The sequence below is a fragment of the Giraffa tippelskirchi genome, chromosome 2, assembly GCF_054371585.1.
Source record: "Giraffa tippelskirchi isolate mGirTip1 chromosome 2, T2T-mGirTip1v1.2.pri, whole genome shotgun sequence".
In the NCBI taxonomy this organism is placed as follows: Eukaryota; Metazoa; Chordata; class Mammalia; order Artiodactyla; family Giraffidae; genus Giraffa; species Giraffa tippelskirchi.
This window is the reverse complement of record NC_137276.1, coordinates 112228829-112244873: the sequence shown is the minus strand read 5'-3', so window position 1 is coordinate 112244873 and position 16045 is coordinate 112228829.

Below are 16045 nucleotides of genomic sequence, written 5' to 3'. Positions count from 1 at the left end.
TAGTATCGCGAGCTCTCTCCCGCAGAGCAAACGTGATGAAAGAGCTGTTTTGAGGGAGCCTTCATGTTCCCGCTCATTGTGAGAGCCCTAACCGTAAACTTGCAGCCAGCGGCCAGGCCACTGAAAACTGTCTTCCCAACTAGCAATCCCCAGCCCAATGTGACTTTCAACCCGAAGGCGGCCGGGAAGGCTGTCTTCCTTGGAGGGAGGAAAGGCAGCCCCAGATAGTGGGTTTTCAGGCCTCCCTCGCACAACAAGTGTGGGACTCTGTAGTCGCAAGTTTCAAGAGGCCTGAAAGCAGGGCCTCACTTCGCGAGTGAAGAAAGGCCTAGTATGACGAACTCTCTCCTGCAGAGCAAACGTGACGAAAGAGCTGTGTGGCGGGAGCCTTGTAGTTCCCGGGTAGTGTGGGAGCCCTAGGCGTACAGCTGCACTCAGCGGCCGTGACTCCTGAAAACTGACTTCCCGGGGAGCACTTCCAAGCGCAGTGTGAATTTCCTCCTGAAGTCAGCCGTGCAGGCTCTCTTCCTTGGAGGGAGGAAAGGCAGCCCCAGAGAGTGGGTTTTCAGGCCTCCCTCGCACAACAAGTGTGGGACTCTGTAGTCGCAAGTTTCAAGAGGCCTGAAAGCAGGGCCTCACTTCGCGAGTGAAGAAAGGCCTAGTATGACGAACTCTCTCCTGCAAAGCAAACGTGACGAAAGAGCTGTGTGGCGGGAGCCTTGTAGTTCCCGGGTAGTGTGGGAGCCCTAGGCGTACAGCTGCAATTATCGGCCCTGACTCCTGAAAACTGACTTCCCTGGGAGCACTTCCAAGCGCAATGTGAATTTCCTCCTGAAGTCAGCCGTGCAGGCTCTCTTCCTTGGAGGGAGGAAAGGCAGCCCTAGAGATGGGGTTTTCAGGCCTCCCTCGCACAGCAAGTGTGGGGCTCTGTAGACGCAAATACAAGAGGCCTGCAAGCAGGGCCTCACTTCCCGAGTCAAGAAAGGCCTAGTCTCGCGAGCTCTCTCCTGCAGAGCAAACGTGACGGAAGAGTTGTGCGGAGGGAGCCTTGAAGTTTCCGGGTAATGTGGGAGCCCTAGGCGTACACATGCAGTCAGCGGCCATGGCCCCTGAAAACTGACTTCCCAGCTAGCACTTCCCAGCCCAATGTGACTTTCAGCCGGAAGGCGGCCGGGAAGGCTGTCTTCCTTGGAGGGAGGAAAGGCAGCCCCAGAGAGTGGGTTTTCAGGCCTCCCTCGCACAGCAAGTGTGGGTCACTGTAGACGCAAGTACCAGAGGCCTGCAAGCAGGGCCTCACTTCCCGAGTCAGGAAAGGCTTAGTTTCACGACCTCTCTCCTACAGAGCAAACGTGACAGAAGGGCTGTGTGGAGGGATCCTTGAAGTTCCCGGGCAGTGTGGGAGCCCTAGGCATACAGGTGCACCCAGTGGCAATTGCCCCTGAAATCTGCCTTCCCAACTAGCACTTCCCAGCACGATGTGACTTTCAGCCAGAAGGCGTCCGTGGAGGCTCTCTTCCTTGGAAGAGGAAAGGCAGCCCTAGAGAGTGGGTTTTCAGGCCTCCTGCACACAGCAAGTATGGTGCTCTGCAGAAGCAAGGACAAGAGGCCTGGAAGCAGGGCCTCACTTCCCGAGTCAAGAAAGGCCTAGTTTCGCGAGCTCTCTGCTGAAAAGCAAATGTGACGGAAGGGCTGTGTGGAGGGAGCCTTGATGTTCCTGGGCAGTGTGGGAGCCCTAGGCATACACGTGAACCCAGCGGCCATTGCCCCTGAAATCTGTCTTCCCAACTAGCACTTCCCAGTAGGATGTGACTTTCAGCCAGAAGGCGTCCGTGCAGACTCTCTTCCTTGGAGGGAGGAAAGGCAGCCCTAGAGACTGGGTTTTCAGGCCTCCCGCCCACAGCAAGTATGCTGCTCTGGAGAGGCAAGTTCAAGAGGCCTGCAAGCACGGCCTCACTTCGCGAGTCAAGAAAGGGCCTAGTATCGCGAGCTCTCTCCCGCAGAGCAAACGTGACGAAAGAGCTGTTTTGAGGGAGCCTTCATGTTCCCGCTCATTGTGAGAGCCCTAGCCGTAAACTTGCAGCCAGCGGCCAGGCCACTGAAAACTGTCTTCCCAACTAGCAATCCCCAGCCCAATGTGACTTTCAACCCGAAGGCGGCCGGCAAGGCTGTCTTCCTTGGAGGGAGGAAAGGCATCCCCAGAGAGTGGGTTTTCAGGCCTCCCTCGCACAACAAGTGTGGGACTCTGTAGTCGCAAGTTTCAAGAGGCCTGAAAGCAGGGCCTCACTTCGCGAGTGAAGAAAGGCCTAGTATGACGAACCCTCTCCTGCAGAGCAAACGTGACGAAAGAGCTGTGTGGCGGGAGCCTTGTAGTTCCCGGGTGGTGTGGGAGCCCTAGGCGTACAGCTGCACTCAGGGGCCATGACTCCTGAAAACTGACTTCCCGGGGAGCACTTCCAAGCGCAATGTGAATTTCCTCCTGAAGTCAGCCATGCAGGCTCTCTTCCTTGGAGGGAGGAAAGGCAGCCCCAGAGAGTGGGTTTTCAGGCCTCCCTCGCACAACAAGTGTGGGACTCTGTAGTCGCAAGTTTCACGAGGCCTGAAAGCAGGGCCTCACTTCGTGTGTGAAGAAAGGGCTAGTATGACGAACTCTCTCCTGCAGAGCAAACGTGACGAAAGAGCTGTGTGGCGGGAGCCTTGTACTTCCCGGGTAGTGTGGGAGCCCTAGGCGTACAGCTGCAATTATCGGCCCTGACTCCTGAAAACTGACTTCCCTGGGAGCACTTCCAAGCGCAATGTGAATTTCCTCCTGAAGTCAGCCGTGCAGGATCTCTTCCTTGGAGGGAGGAAAGGCAGCCCTAGAGATGGGGTTTTCAGGCCTCCCTCGCACAGCAAGTGTGGGGCTCTGTAGACGCAAATACAAGAGGCCTGCAAGCAGGGCCTCACTTCCCGAGTCAAGAAAGGCCTAGTCTCGCGAGCTCTCTCCTGCAGAGCAAACGTGACGGAAGAGTTGTGCGGAGGGAGCCTTGAAGTTTCCGGGTAATGTGGGAGCCCTAGGCGTACACATGCAGTCAGCGGCCATGGCCCCTGAAAACTGACTTCCCAGCTAGCACTTCCCAGCCCAATGTGACTTTCAGCCGGAAGGCGGCCGGGAAGGCTGTCTTCCTTGGAGGGAGGAAAGGCAGCCCCAGAGAGTGGGTTTTCAGGCCTCCCTCGCACAGCAAGTGTGGGTCACTGTAGACGCAAGTACCAGAGGCCTGCAAGCAGGGCCTCACTTCCCGAGTCAGGAAAGGCTTAGTTTCACGACCTCTCTCCTACAGAGCAAACGTGACAGAAGGGCTGTGTGGAGGGATCCTTGAAGTTCCCGGGCAGTGTGGGAGCCCTAGGCATACAGGTGCACCCAGTGGCAATTGCCCCTGAAATCTGCCTTCCCAACTAGCACTTCCCAGCACGATGTGACTTTCAGCCAGAAGGCGTCCGTGGAGGCTCTCTTCCTTGGAAGAGGAAAGGCAGCCCTAGAGAGTGGGTTTTCAGGCCTCCTGCACACAGCAAGTATGGTGCTCTGCAGAAGCAAGGACAAGAGGCCTGCAAGCAGGGCCTCACTTCCCGAGTCAGGAAAGGCCTAGTTTCGCGAGCTCTCTGCTGAAAAGCAAACGTGACGGAAGAGCTGTGTGGAGGGAGCCTTGATGTTCCCGGGCAGTGTGGGAGCCCTAGGCATACACGTGAACCCAGCGGCCATTGCCCCTGAAATCTGTCTTCCCAACTAGCACTTCCCAGTAGGATGTGACTTTCAGCCAGAAGGCGTCCGTGCAGACTCTCTTCCTTGGAGGGAAGAAAGGCAGCCCTAGAGATTGGGTTTTCAGGCCTCCCGCCCACAGCAAGTATGCTGCTCTGGAGAGGCAAGTTCAAGAGGCCTGCAAGCACGGCCTCACTTCGCGAGTCAAGAAAGGGCCTAGTATCGCGAGCTCTCTCCCGCAGAGCAAACGTGATGAAAGAGCTGTTTTGAGGGAGCCTTCATGTTCCCGCTCATTGTGAGAGCCCTAACCGTAAACTTGCAGCCAGCGGCCAGGCCACTGAAAACTGTCTTCCCAACTAGCACTCCCCAGCCCAATGTGACTTTCAACCCGAAGGCGGCCGGGAAGGCTGTCTTCCTTGGAGGGAGGAAAGGCAGCCCCAGAGAGTGGGTTTTCAGGCCTCCCTCGCACAACAAGTGTGGGACTCTGTAGTCGCAAGTTTCAAGAGGCCTGAAAGCAGGGCCTCACTTCGCGAGTGAAGAAAGGCCTAGTATGACGAACTCTCTCCTGCAGAGCAAACGTGACGAAAGAGCTGTGTGGCGGGAGCCTTGTAGTTCCCGGGTAGTGTGGGAGCCCTAGGCGTACAGCTGCAATTATCGGCCCTGACTCCTGAAAACTGACTTCCCTGGGAGCACTTCCAAGCGCAATGTGAATTTCCTCCTGAAGTCAGCCGTGCAGGCTCTCTTCCTTGGAGGGAGGAAAGGCAGCCCTAGAGATGGGGTTTTCAGGCCTCCCTCGCACAGCAAGTGTGGGGCTCTGTAGACGCAAATACAAGAGGCCTGCAAGCAGGGCCTCACTTCCCGAGTCAAGAAAGGCCTAGTCTCGCGAGCTCTCTCCTGCAGAGCAAACGTGACGGAAGAGTTGTGCGGAGGGAGCCTTGAAGTTTCCAGGTAATGTGGGAGCCCTAGGCGTACACATGCAGTCAGCGGCCATGGCCCCTGAAAACTGACTTCCCAGCTAGCACTTCCCAGCCCAATGTGACTTTCAGCCGGAAGGCGGCCGGGAAGGCTGTCTTCCTTGGAGGGAGGAAAGGCAGCCCCAGAGAGTGGGTTTTCAGGCCTCCCTCGCACAGCAAGTGTGGGTCACTGTAGACGCAAGTACCAGAGGCCTGCAAGCAGGGCCTCACTTCCCGAGTCAGGAAAGGCTTAGTTTCACGACCTCTCTCCTACAGAGCAAACGTGACAGAAGGGCTGTGTGGAGGGATCCTTGAAGTTCCCGGGCAGTGTGGGAGCCCTAGGCATACAGGTGCACCCAGTGGCAATTGCCCCTGAAATCTGCCTTCCCAACTAGCACTTCCCAGCACGATGTGACTTTCAGCCAGAAGGCGTCCGTGGAGGCTCTCTTCCTTGGAAGAGGAAAGGCAGACCTAGAGAGTGGGTTTTCAGGCCTCCTGCACACAGCAAGTATGGTGCTCTGCAGAAGCAAGGACAAGAGGCCTGGAAGCAGGGCCTCACTTCCCGAGTCAAGAAAGGCCTAGTCTCGCGAGCTCTCTCCTGCAGAGCAAACGTGACGGAAGAGTTGTGCGGAGGGAGCCTTGAAGTTTCCGGGTAATGTGGGAGCCCTAGGCGTACACATGCAGTCAGCGGCCATGGCCCCTGAAAACTGACTTCCCAGCTAGCACTTCCCAGCCCAATGTGACTTTCAGCCGGAAGGCGGCCGGGAAGGCTGTCTTCCTTGGAGGGAGGAAAGGCCGCCCCAGAGAGTGGGTTTTCAGGCCTCCCTCGCACAGCAAGTGTGGGTCACTGTAGACGCAAGTACCAGAGGCCTGCAAGCAGGGCCTCACTTCCCGAGTCAGGAAAGGCTTAGTTTCACGACCTCTCTCCTACAGAGCAAACGTGACAGAAGGGCTGTGTGGAGGGATCCTTGAAGTTCCCGGGCAGTGTGGGAGCCCTAGGCATACAGGTGCACCCAGTGGCAATTGCCCCTGAAATCTGCCTTCCCAGCTAGCACTTCCCAGCACGATGTGACTTTCAGCCAGAAGGCGTCCGTGGAGGCTCTCTTCCTTGGAAGAGGAAAGGCAGCCCTAGAGAGTGGGTTTTCAGGCCTCCTGCACACAGCAAGAATGGTGCTCTGCAGAAGCAAGGACAAGAGGCCTGCAAGCAGGGCCTCACTTCCCGAGTCAGGAAAGGCCTAGTTTCGCGAGCTCTCTGCGGAAAAGCAAACGTGACGGAAGAGCTGAGTGGAGGGAGCCTTGATGTTCCCGGGCAGTGTGGGAGCCCTAGGCATACACGTGAACCCAGCGGCCATTGCCCCTGAAATCTGTCTTCCCAACTAGCACTTCCCAGTAGGATGTGACTTTCAGCCAGAAGGCGTCCGTGCAGACTCTCTCCCTTGGAGGGAGGAAAGGCAGCCCTAGAGATTGGGTTTTCAGGCCTCCCGCCCACAGCAAGTATGCTGCTCTGGAGAGGCAAGTTCAAGAGGCCTGCAAGCACGGCCTCACTTCGCGAGTCAAGAAAGGGCCTAGTATCGCGAGCTCTCTCCCGCAGAGCAAACGTGACGAAAGAGCTGTTTTGAGGGAGCCTTCATGTTCCCGCTCATTGTGAGAGCCCTAGCCGTAAACTTGCAGCCAGCGGCCAGGCCACTGAAAACTGTCTTCCCAACTAGCAATCCCCAGCCCAATGTGACTTTCAACCCGAAGGCGGCCGGCAAGGCTGTCTTCCTTGGAGGGAGGAAAGGCATCCCCAGAGAGTGGGTTTTCAGGCCTCCCTCGCACAACAAGTGTGGGACTCTGTAGTCGCAAGTTTCAAGAGGCCTGAAAGCAGGGCCTCACTTCGCGAGTGAAGAAAGGCCTAGTATGACGAACCCTCTCCTGCAGACCAAACGTGACGAAAGAGCTGTGTGGCGGGAGCCTTGTAGTTCCCGGGTGGTGTGGGAGCCCTAGGCGTACAGCTGCACTCAGGGGCCATGACTCCTGAAAACTGACTTCCCGGGGAGCACTTCCAAGCGCAATGTGAATTTCCTCCTGAAGTCAGCCGTGCAGGCTCTCTTCCTTGGAGGGAGGAAAGGCAGCCCCAGAGAGTGGGTTTTCAGGCCTCCCTCGCACAACAAGTGTGGGACTCTGTAGTCGCAAGTTTCAAGAGGCCTGAAAGCAGGGCCTCACTTCGCGAGTGAAGAAAGGCCTAGTATGACGAACTCTCTCCTGCAGAGCAAACGTGACGAAAGAGCTGTGTGGCGGGAGCCTTGTAGTTCCCGGGTAGTGTGGGAGCCCTAGGCGTACAGCTGCACTCATCGGCCCTGACTCCTGAAAACTGACTTCCCGGGGAGCACTTCCAAGCGCAATGTGAATTTCGTCCTGAAGTCAGCCGTGCAGGATCTCTTCCTTGGAGGGAGGAAAGGCAGCCCTAGAGATGGGGTTTTCAGGCCTCCCTCGCACAGCAAGTGTGGGGCTCTGTAGACGCAAGTACAAGAGGCCTGCAAACAGGGCCTCACTTCCCGAGTCAAGAAAGGCCTAGTCTCGCGAGCTCTCTCCTGCAGAGCAAACGTGACGGAAGAGTTGTGCGGAGGGAGCCTTGAAGTTTCCGGGTAATGTGGGAGCCCTAGGCGTACACATGCAGTCAGCGGCCATGGCCCCTGAAAACTGACTTCCCAGCTAGCACTTCCCAGCCCAATGTGACTTTCAGCCGGAAGGCGGCCGGGAAGGCTGTCTTCCTTGGAGGGAGGAAAGGCAGCCCCAGAGAGTGGGTTTTCAGGCCTCCCTCGCACAGCAAGTGTGGGTCACTGTAGACGCAAGTACCAGAGGCCTGCAAGCAGGGCCTCACTTCCCGAGTCAGGAAAGGCTTAGTTTCACGACCTCTCTCCTACAGAGCAAACGTGACAGAAGGGCTGTGTGGAGGGATCCTTGAAGTTCCCGGGCAGTGTGGGAGCCCTAGGCATACAGGTGCACCCAGTGGCAATTGCCCCTGAAATCTGCCTTCCCAACTAGCACTTCCCAGCACGATGTGACTTTCAGCCAGAAGGCGTCCGTGGAGGCTCTCTTCCTTGGAAGAGGAAAGGCAGCCCTAGAGAGTGGGTTTTCAGGCCTCCTGCACACAGCAAGTATGGTGCTCTGCAGAAGCAAGGACAAGAGGCCTGCAAGCAGGGCCTCACTTCCCGAGTCAGGAAAGGCCTAGTTTCGCGAGCTCTCTGCTGAAAAGCAAACGTGACGGAAGAGCTGTGTGGAGGGAGCCTTGATGTTCCCGGGCAGTGTGGGAGCCCTAGGCATACACGTGAACCCAGCGGCCATTGCCCCTGAAATCTGTCTTCCCAACTAGCACTTCCCAGTAGGATGTGACTTTCAGCCAGAAGGCGTCCGTGCAGACTCTCTTCCTTGGAGGGAAGAAAGGCAGCCCTAGAGATTGGGTTTTCAGGCCTCCCGCCCACAGCAAGTATGCTGCTCTGGAGAGGCAAGTTCAAGAGGCCTGCAAGCACGGCCTCACTTCGCGAGTCAAGAAAGGGCCTAGTATCGCGAGCTCTCTCCCGCAGAGCAAACGTGATGAAAGAGCTGTTTTGAGGGAGCCTTCATGTTCCCGCTCATTGTGAGAGCCCTAACCGTAAACTTGCAGCCAGCGGCCAGGCCACTGAAAACTGTCTTCCCAACTAGCACTCCCCAGCCCAATGTGACTTTCAACCCGAAGGCGGCCGGGAAGGCTGTCTTCCTTGGAGGGAGGAAAGGCAGCCCCAGAGAGTGGGTTTTCAGGCCTCCCTCGCACAACAAGTGTGGGACTCTGTAGTCGCAAGTTTCAAGAGGCCTGAAAGCAGGGCCTCACTTCGCGAGTGAAGAAAGGCCTAGTATGACGAACTCTCTCCTGCAGAGCAAACGTGACGAAAGAGCTGTGTGGCGGGAGCCTTGTAGTTCCCGGGTAGTGTGGGAGCCCTAGGCGTACAGCTGCACTCAGCGGCCGTGACTCCTGAAAACTGACTTCCCGGGGAGCACTTCCAAGCGCAGTGTGAATTTCCTCCTGAAGTCAGCCGTGCAGGCTCTCTTCCTTGGAGGGAGGAAAGGCAGCCCCAGAGAGTGGGTTTTCAGGCCTCCCTCGCACAACAAGTGTGGGACTCTGTAGTCGCAAGTTTCAAGAGGCCTGAAAGCAGGGCCTCACTTCGCGAGTGAAGAAAGGCCTAGTATGACGAACTCTCTCCTGCAGAGCAAACGTGACGAAAGAGCTGTGTGGCGGGAGCCTTGTAGTTCCCGGGTAGTGTGGGAGCCCTAGGCGTACAGCTGCACTCAGCGGCCGTGACTCCTGAAAACTGACTTCCCTGGGAGCACTTCCAAGCGCAGTGTGAATTTCCTCCTGAAGTCAGCCGTGCAGGCTCTCTTCCTTGGAGGGAGGAAAGGCAGCCCTAGAGATGGGGTTTTCAGGCCTCCCTCGCACAGCAAGTGTGGGGCTCTGTAGACGCAAGTACAAGAGGCCTGCAAGCAGGGCCTCACTTCCCGAGTCAGGAAAGGCTTAGTTTCACGACCTCTCTCCTACAGAGCAAACGTGACAGAAGGGCTGTGTGGAGGGAGCCTTGAAGTTCCCGGGCAGTGTGGGAGCCCTAGGCATACAGGTGCACCCAGCGGCAAGTGCCTCTGAAATCTGCCTTCCCAACTAGCACTTCCCAGCACGATGTGACTTTCAGCCAGAAGGCGTCCGTGGAGGCTCTCTTCCTTGGAAGAGGAAAGGCAGCCCCAGAGAGTGGGTTTTCAGGACTCCCTCGCACAGCAAGTGTGGGGCTCTATAGACGCAAGGACAAGAGGCCTGCAAGCAGGGCCTCACTTCCCGAGTCAAGAAAGGCCTAGTTTCGCGAGCTCTCTGCTGAAAAGCAAACGTGACGGAAGGGCTGTGTGGAGGGAGACTTGATGTTCCTGGGCAGTGTGGGAGCCCTAGGCATACACGTGAACCCAGCGGCCATTGCCCCTGAAATCTGTCTTCCCAACTAGCACTTCCCAGTAGGATGTGACTTTCAGCCAGAAGGCGTCCGTGCAGACTCTCTTCCTTGGAGGGAGGAAAGGCAGCCCTAGAGATTGGGTTTTCAGGCCTGCCGCCCACAGCAAGTATGCTGCTCTGGAGAGGCAAGTTCAAGAGGCCTGCAAGCACGGCCTCACTTCGCGAGTCAAGAAAGGGCCTAGTATCGCGAGCTCTCTCCCGCAGAGCAAACGTGACGAAAGAGCTGTTTTGAGGGAGCCTTCATGTTCCCGCTCATTGTGAGAGCCCTAGCCGTAAACTTGCAGCCAGCGGCCAGGCCACTGAAAACTGTCTTCCCAACTAGCAATCCCCAGCCCAATGTGACTTTCAACCCGAAGGCGGCCGGCAAGGCTGTCTTCCTTGGAGGGAGGAAAGGCATCCCCAGAGAGTGGGTTTTCAGGCCTCCCTCGCACATCAAGTGTGGGACTCTGTAGTCGCAAGTTTCAAGAGGCCTGAAAGCAGGGCCTCACTTCGCGAGTGAAGAAAGGCCTAGTATGACGAACCCTCTCCTGCAGAGCAAACGTGACGAAAGAGCTGTGTGGCGGGAGCCTTGTAGTTCCCGGGTGGTGTGGGAGCCCTAGGCGTACAGCTGCACTCAGGGGCCATGACTCCTGAAAACTGACTTCCCGGGGAGCACTTCCAAGCGCAATGTGAATTTCCTCCTGAAGTCAGCCGTGCAGGCTCTCTTCCTTGGAGGGAGGAAAGGCAGCCCCAGAGAGTGGGTTTTCAGGCCTCCCTCGCACAACAAGTGCGGGACTCTGTAGTCGCAAGTTTCAAGAGGCCTGAAAGCAGGGCCTCACTTCGCGAGTGAAGAAAGGCCTAGTATGACGAACTCTCTCCTGCAGAGCAAACGTGACGAAAGAGCTGTGTGGCGGGAGCCTTGTAGTTCCCGGGTAGTGTGGGAGCCCTAGGCGTACAGCTGCACTCATCGGCCCTGACTCCTGAAAACTGACTTCCCTGGGAGCACTTCCAAGCGCAATGTGAATTTCCTCCTGAAGTCAGCCGTGCAGGATCTCTTCCTTGGAGGGAGGAAAGGCAGCCCTAGAGATGGGGTTTTCAGGCCTCCCTCGCACAGCAAGTGTGGGGCTCTGTAGACGCAAGTACAAGAGGCCTGCAAGCAGGGCCTCACTTCCCGAGTCAAGAAAGGCCTAGTCTCGCGAGCTCTCTCCTGCAGAGCAAACGTGACGGAAGAGTTGTGCGGAGGGAGCCTTGAAGTTTCCGGGTAATGTGGGAGCCCTAGGCGTACACATGCAGTCAGCGGCCATGGCCCCTGAAAACTGACTTCCCAGCTAGCACTTCCCAGCCCAATGTGACTTTCAGCCGGAAGGCGGCCGGGAAGGCTGTCTTCCTTGGAGGGAGGAAAGGCAGCCCCAGAGAGTGGGTTTTCAGGCCTCCCTCGCACAGCAAGTGTGGGTCACTGTAGACGCAAGTACCAGAGGCCTGCAAGCAGGGCCTCACTTCCCGAGTCAGGAAAGGCTTAGTTTCACGACCTCTCTCCTACAGAGCAAACGTGACAGAAGGGCTGTGTGGAGGGATCCTTGAAGTTCCCGGGCAGTGTGGGAGCCCTAGGCATACAGGTGCACCCAGTGGCAATTGCCCCTGAAATCTGCCTTCCCAACGAGCACTTCCCAGCACGATGTGACTTTCAGCCAGAAGGCGTCCGTGGAGGCTCTCTTCCTTGGAAGAGGAAAGGCAGCCCTAGAGAGTGGGTTTTCAGGCCTCCTGCACACAGCAAGTATGGTGCTCTGCAGAAGCAAGGACAAGAGGCCTGCAAGCAGGGCCTCACTTCCCGAGTCAAGAAAGGCCTAGTTTCGCGAGCTCTCTGCTGAAAAGCAAACGTGACGGAAGAGCTGTGTGGAGGGAGCCTTGATGTTCCCGGGCAGTGTGGGAGCCCTAGGCATACACGTGAACCCAGCGGCCATTGCCCCTGAAATCTGTCTTCCCAACTAGCACTTCCCAGTAGGATGTGACTTTCAGCCAGAAGGCGTCCGTGCAGACTCTCTTCCTTGGAGGGAAGAAAGGCAGCCCTAGAGATTGGGTTTTCAGGCCTCCCGCCCACAGCAAGTATGCTGCTCTGGAGAGGCAAGTTCAAGAGGCCTGCAAGCACGGCCTCACTTCGCGAGTCAAGAAAGGGCCTAGTATCGCGAGCTCTCTCCCGCAGAGCAAACGTGATGAAAGAGCTGTTTTGAGGGAGCCTTCATGTTCCCGCTCATTGTGAGAGCCCTAACCGTAAACTTGCAGCCAGCGGCCAGGCCACTGAAAACTGTCTTCCCAACTAGCACTCCCCAGCCCAATGTGACTTTCAACCCGAAGGCGGCCGGGAAGGCTGTCTTCCTTGGAGGGAGGAAAGGCAGCCCCAGAGAGTGGGTTTTCAGGCCTCCCTCGCACAACAAGTGTGGGACTCTGTAGTCGCAAGTTTCAAGAGGCCTGAAAGCAGGGCCTCACTTCGCGAGTGAAGAAAGGCCTAGTATGACGAACTCTCTCCTGCAGAGCAAACGTGACGAAAGAGCTGTGTGGCGGGAGCCTTGTAGTTCCCGGGTAGTGTGGGAGCCCTAGGCGTACAGCTGCACTCAGCGGCCGTGACTCCTGAAAACTGACTTCCCGGGGAGCACTTCCAAGCGCAGTGTGAATTTCCTCCTGAAGTCAGCCGTGCAGGCTCTCTTCCTTGGAGGGAGGAAAGGCAGCCCCAGAGAGTGGGTTTTCAGGCCTCCCTCGCACAACAAGTGTGGGACTCTGTAGTCGCAAGTTTCAAGAGGCCTGAAAGCAGGGCCTCACTTCGCGAGTGAAGAAAGGCCTAGTATGACGAACTCTCTCCTGCAGAGCAAACGTGACGAAAGAGCTGTGTGGCGGGAGCCTTGTAGTTCCCGGGTAGTGTGGGAGCCCTAGGCGTACAGCTGCACTCAGCGGGCGTGACTCCTGAAAACTGACTTCCCTGGGAGCACTTCCAAGCGCAGTGTGAATTTCCTCCTGAAGTCAGCCGTGCAGGCTCTCTTCCTTGGAGGGAGGAAAGGCAGCCCTAGAGATGGGGTTTTCAGGCCTCCCTCGCACAGCAAGTGTGGGGCTCTGTAGACGCAAGTACAAGAGGCCTGCAAGCAGGGCCTCACTTCCCGAGTCAGGAAAGGCTTAGTTTCACGACCTCTCTCCTACAGAGCAAACGTGACAGAAGGGCTGTGTGGAGGGAGCCTTGAAGTTCCCGGGCAGTGTGGGAGCCCTAGGCATACAGGTGCACCCAGCGGCAAGTGCCCCTGAAATCTGCCTTCCCAACTAGCACTTCCCAGCACGATGTGACTTTCAGCCAGAAGGCGTCCGTGGAGGCTCTCTTCCTTGGAAGAGGAAAGGCAGCCCCAGAGAGTGGGTTTTCAGGACTCCCTCGCACAGCAAGTGTGGGGCTCTATAGACCCAAGGACAAGAGGCCTGCAAGCAGGGCCTCACTTCCCGAGTCAAGAAAGGCCTAGTTTCGCGAGCTCTCTGCTGAAAAGCAAACGTGACGGAAGGGCTGTGTGGAGGGAGCCTTGATGTTCCTGGGCAGTGTGGGAGCCCTAGGCATACACGTGAACCCAGCGGCCATTGCCCCTGAAATCTGTCTTCCCAACTAGCACTTCCCAGTAGGATGTGACTTTCAGCCAGAAGGCGTCCGTGCAGACTCTCTTCCTTGGAGGGAGGAAAGGCAGCCCTAGAGATTGGGTTTTCAGGCCTCCCGCCCACAGCAAGTATGCTGCTCTGGAGAGGCAAGTTCAAGAGGCCTGCAAGCACGGCCTCACTTCGCGAGTCAAGAAAGGGCCTAGTATCGCGAGCTCTCTCCCGCAGAGCAAACGTGACGAAAGAGCTGTTTTGAGGGAGCCTTCATGTTCCCGCTCATTGTGAGAGCCCTAGCCGTAAACTTGCAGCCAGCGGCCAGGCCACTGAAAACTGTCTTCCCAACTAGCACTCCCCAGCCCAATGTGACTTTCAACCCGAAGGCGGCCGGCAAGGCTGTCTTCCTTGGAGGGAGGAAAGGCATCCCCAGAGAGTGGGTTTTCAGGCCTCCCTCGCACAACAAGTGTGGGACTCTGTAGTCGCAAGTTTCAAGAGGCCTGAAAGCAGGGCCTCACTTCGCGAGTGAAGAAAGGCCTAGTATGACGAACCCTCTCCTGCAGAGCAAACGTGACGAAAGAGCTGTGTGGCGGGAGCCTTGTAGTTCCCGGGTAGTGTGGGAGCCCTAGGCGTACAGCTGCACTCATCGGCCCTGACTCCTGAAAACTGACTTCCCTGGGAGCACTTCCAAGCGCAATGTGAATTTCCTCCTGAAGTCAGCCGTGCAGGATCTCTTCCTTGGAGGGAGGAAAGGCAGCCCTAGAGATGGGGTTTTCAGGCCTCCCTCGCACAGCAAGTGTGGGGCTCTGTAGACGCAAGTACAAGAGGCCTGCAAGCAGGGCCTCACTTCCCGAGTCAAGAAAGGCCTAGTCTCGCGAGCTCTCTCCTGCAGAGCAAACGTGACGGAAGAGTTGTGCGGAGGGAGCCTTGAAGTTTCCGGGTAATGTGGGAGCCCTAGGCGTACACATGCAGTCAGCGGCCATGGCCCCTGAAAACTGACTTCCCAGCTAGCACTTCCCAGCCCAATGTGACTTTCAGCCCCAAGGCGGCCGGGAAGGCTGTCTTCCTTGGAGGGAGGAAAGGCAGCCCCAGAGAGTGGGTTTTCAGGCCTCCCTCGCACAGCAAGTGTGGGGCTCTGTAGACGCAAGTACCAGAGGCCTGCAAGCAGGGCCTCACTTCCCGAGTCAGGAAAGGCTTAGTTTCACGACCTCTCTCCTACAGAGCAAACGTGACAGAAGGGCTGTGTGGAGGGATCCTTGAAGTTCCCGGGCAGTGTGGGAGCCCTAGGCATACAGGTGCACCCAGTGGCAATTGCCCCTGAAATCTGCCTTCCCAACGAGCACTTCCCAGCACGATGTGACTTTCAGCCAGAAGGCGTCCGTGGAGGCTCTCTTCCTTGGAAGAGGAAAGGCAGCCCTAGAGAGTGGGTTTTCAGGCCTCCTGCACACAGCAAGTATGGTGCTCTGCAGAAGCAAGGACAAGAGGCCTGCAAGCAGGGCCTCACTTCCCGAGTCAAGAAAGGCCTAGTTTCGCGAGCTCTCTGCTGAAAAGCAAACGTGACGGAAGAGCTGTGTGGAGGGAGCCTTGATGTTCCCGGGCAGTGTGGGAGCCCTAGGCATACACGTGAACCCAGCGGCCATTGCCCCTGAAATCTGTCTTCCCAACTAGCACTTCCCAGTAGGATGTGACTTTCAGCCAGAAGGCGTCCGTGCAGACTCTCTTCCTTGGAGGGAAGAAAGGCAGCCCTAGAGATTGGGTTTTCAGGCCTCCCGCCCACAGCAAGTATGCTGCTCTGGAGAGGCAAGTTCAAGAGGCCTGCAAGCACGGCCTCACTTCGCGAGTCAAGAAAGGGCCTAGTATCGCGAGCTCTCTCCCGCAGAGCAAACGTGACGAAAGAGCTGTTTTGAGGGAGCCTTCATGTTCCCGCTCATTGTGAGAGCCCTAGCCGTAAACTTGCAGCCAGCGGCCAGGCCACTGAAAACTGTCTTCCCAACTAGCACTCCCCAGCCCAATGTGACTTTCAACCCGAAGGCGGCCGGGAAGGCTGTCTTCCTTGGAGGGAGGAAAGGCAGCCCCAGAGAGTGGGTTTTCAGGCCTCCCTCGCACAACAAGTGTGGGACTCTGTAGTCGCAAGTTTCAAGAGGCCTGAAAGCAGGGCCTCACTTCGCGAGTGAAGAAAGGCCTAGTATGACGAACTCTCTCCTGCAGAGCAAACGTGACGAAAGAGCTGTGTGGCGGGAGCCTTGTAGTTCCCGGGTAGTGTGGGAGCCCTAGGCGTACAGCTGCACTCAGCGGCCGTGACTCCTGAAAACTGACTTCCCGGGGAGCACTTCCAAGCGCAGTGTGAATTTCCTCCTGAAGTCAGCCGTGCAGGCTCTCTTCCTTGGAGGGAGGAAAGGCAGCCCTAGAGATGGGGTTTTCAGGCCTCCCTCGCACAGCAAGTGTGGGGCTCTGTAGACGCAAGTACAAGAGGCCTGCAAGCAGGGCCTCACTTCCCGAGTCAGGAAAGGCTTAGTTTCACGACCTCTCTCCTACAGAGCAAACGTGACAGAAGGGCTGTGTGGAGGGAGCCTTGAAGTTCCCGGGCAGTGTGGGAGCCCTAGGCATACAGGTGCACCCAGCGGCAAGTGCCCCTGTAATCTGCCTTCCCAACTAGCACTTCCCAGCACGATGTGACTTTCAGCCAGAAGGCGTCCGTGGAGGCTCTCTTCCTTGGAAGAGGAAAGGCAGCCCCAGAGAGTGGGTTTTCAGGACTCCCTC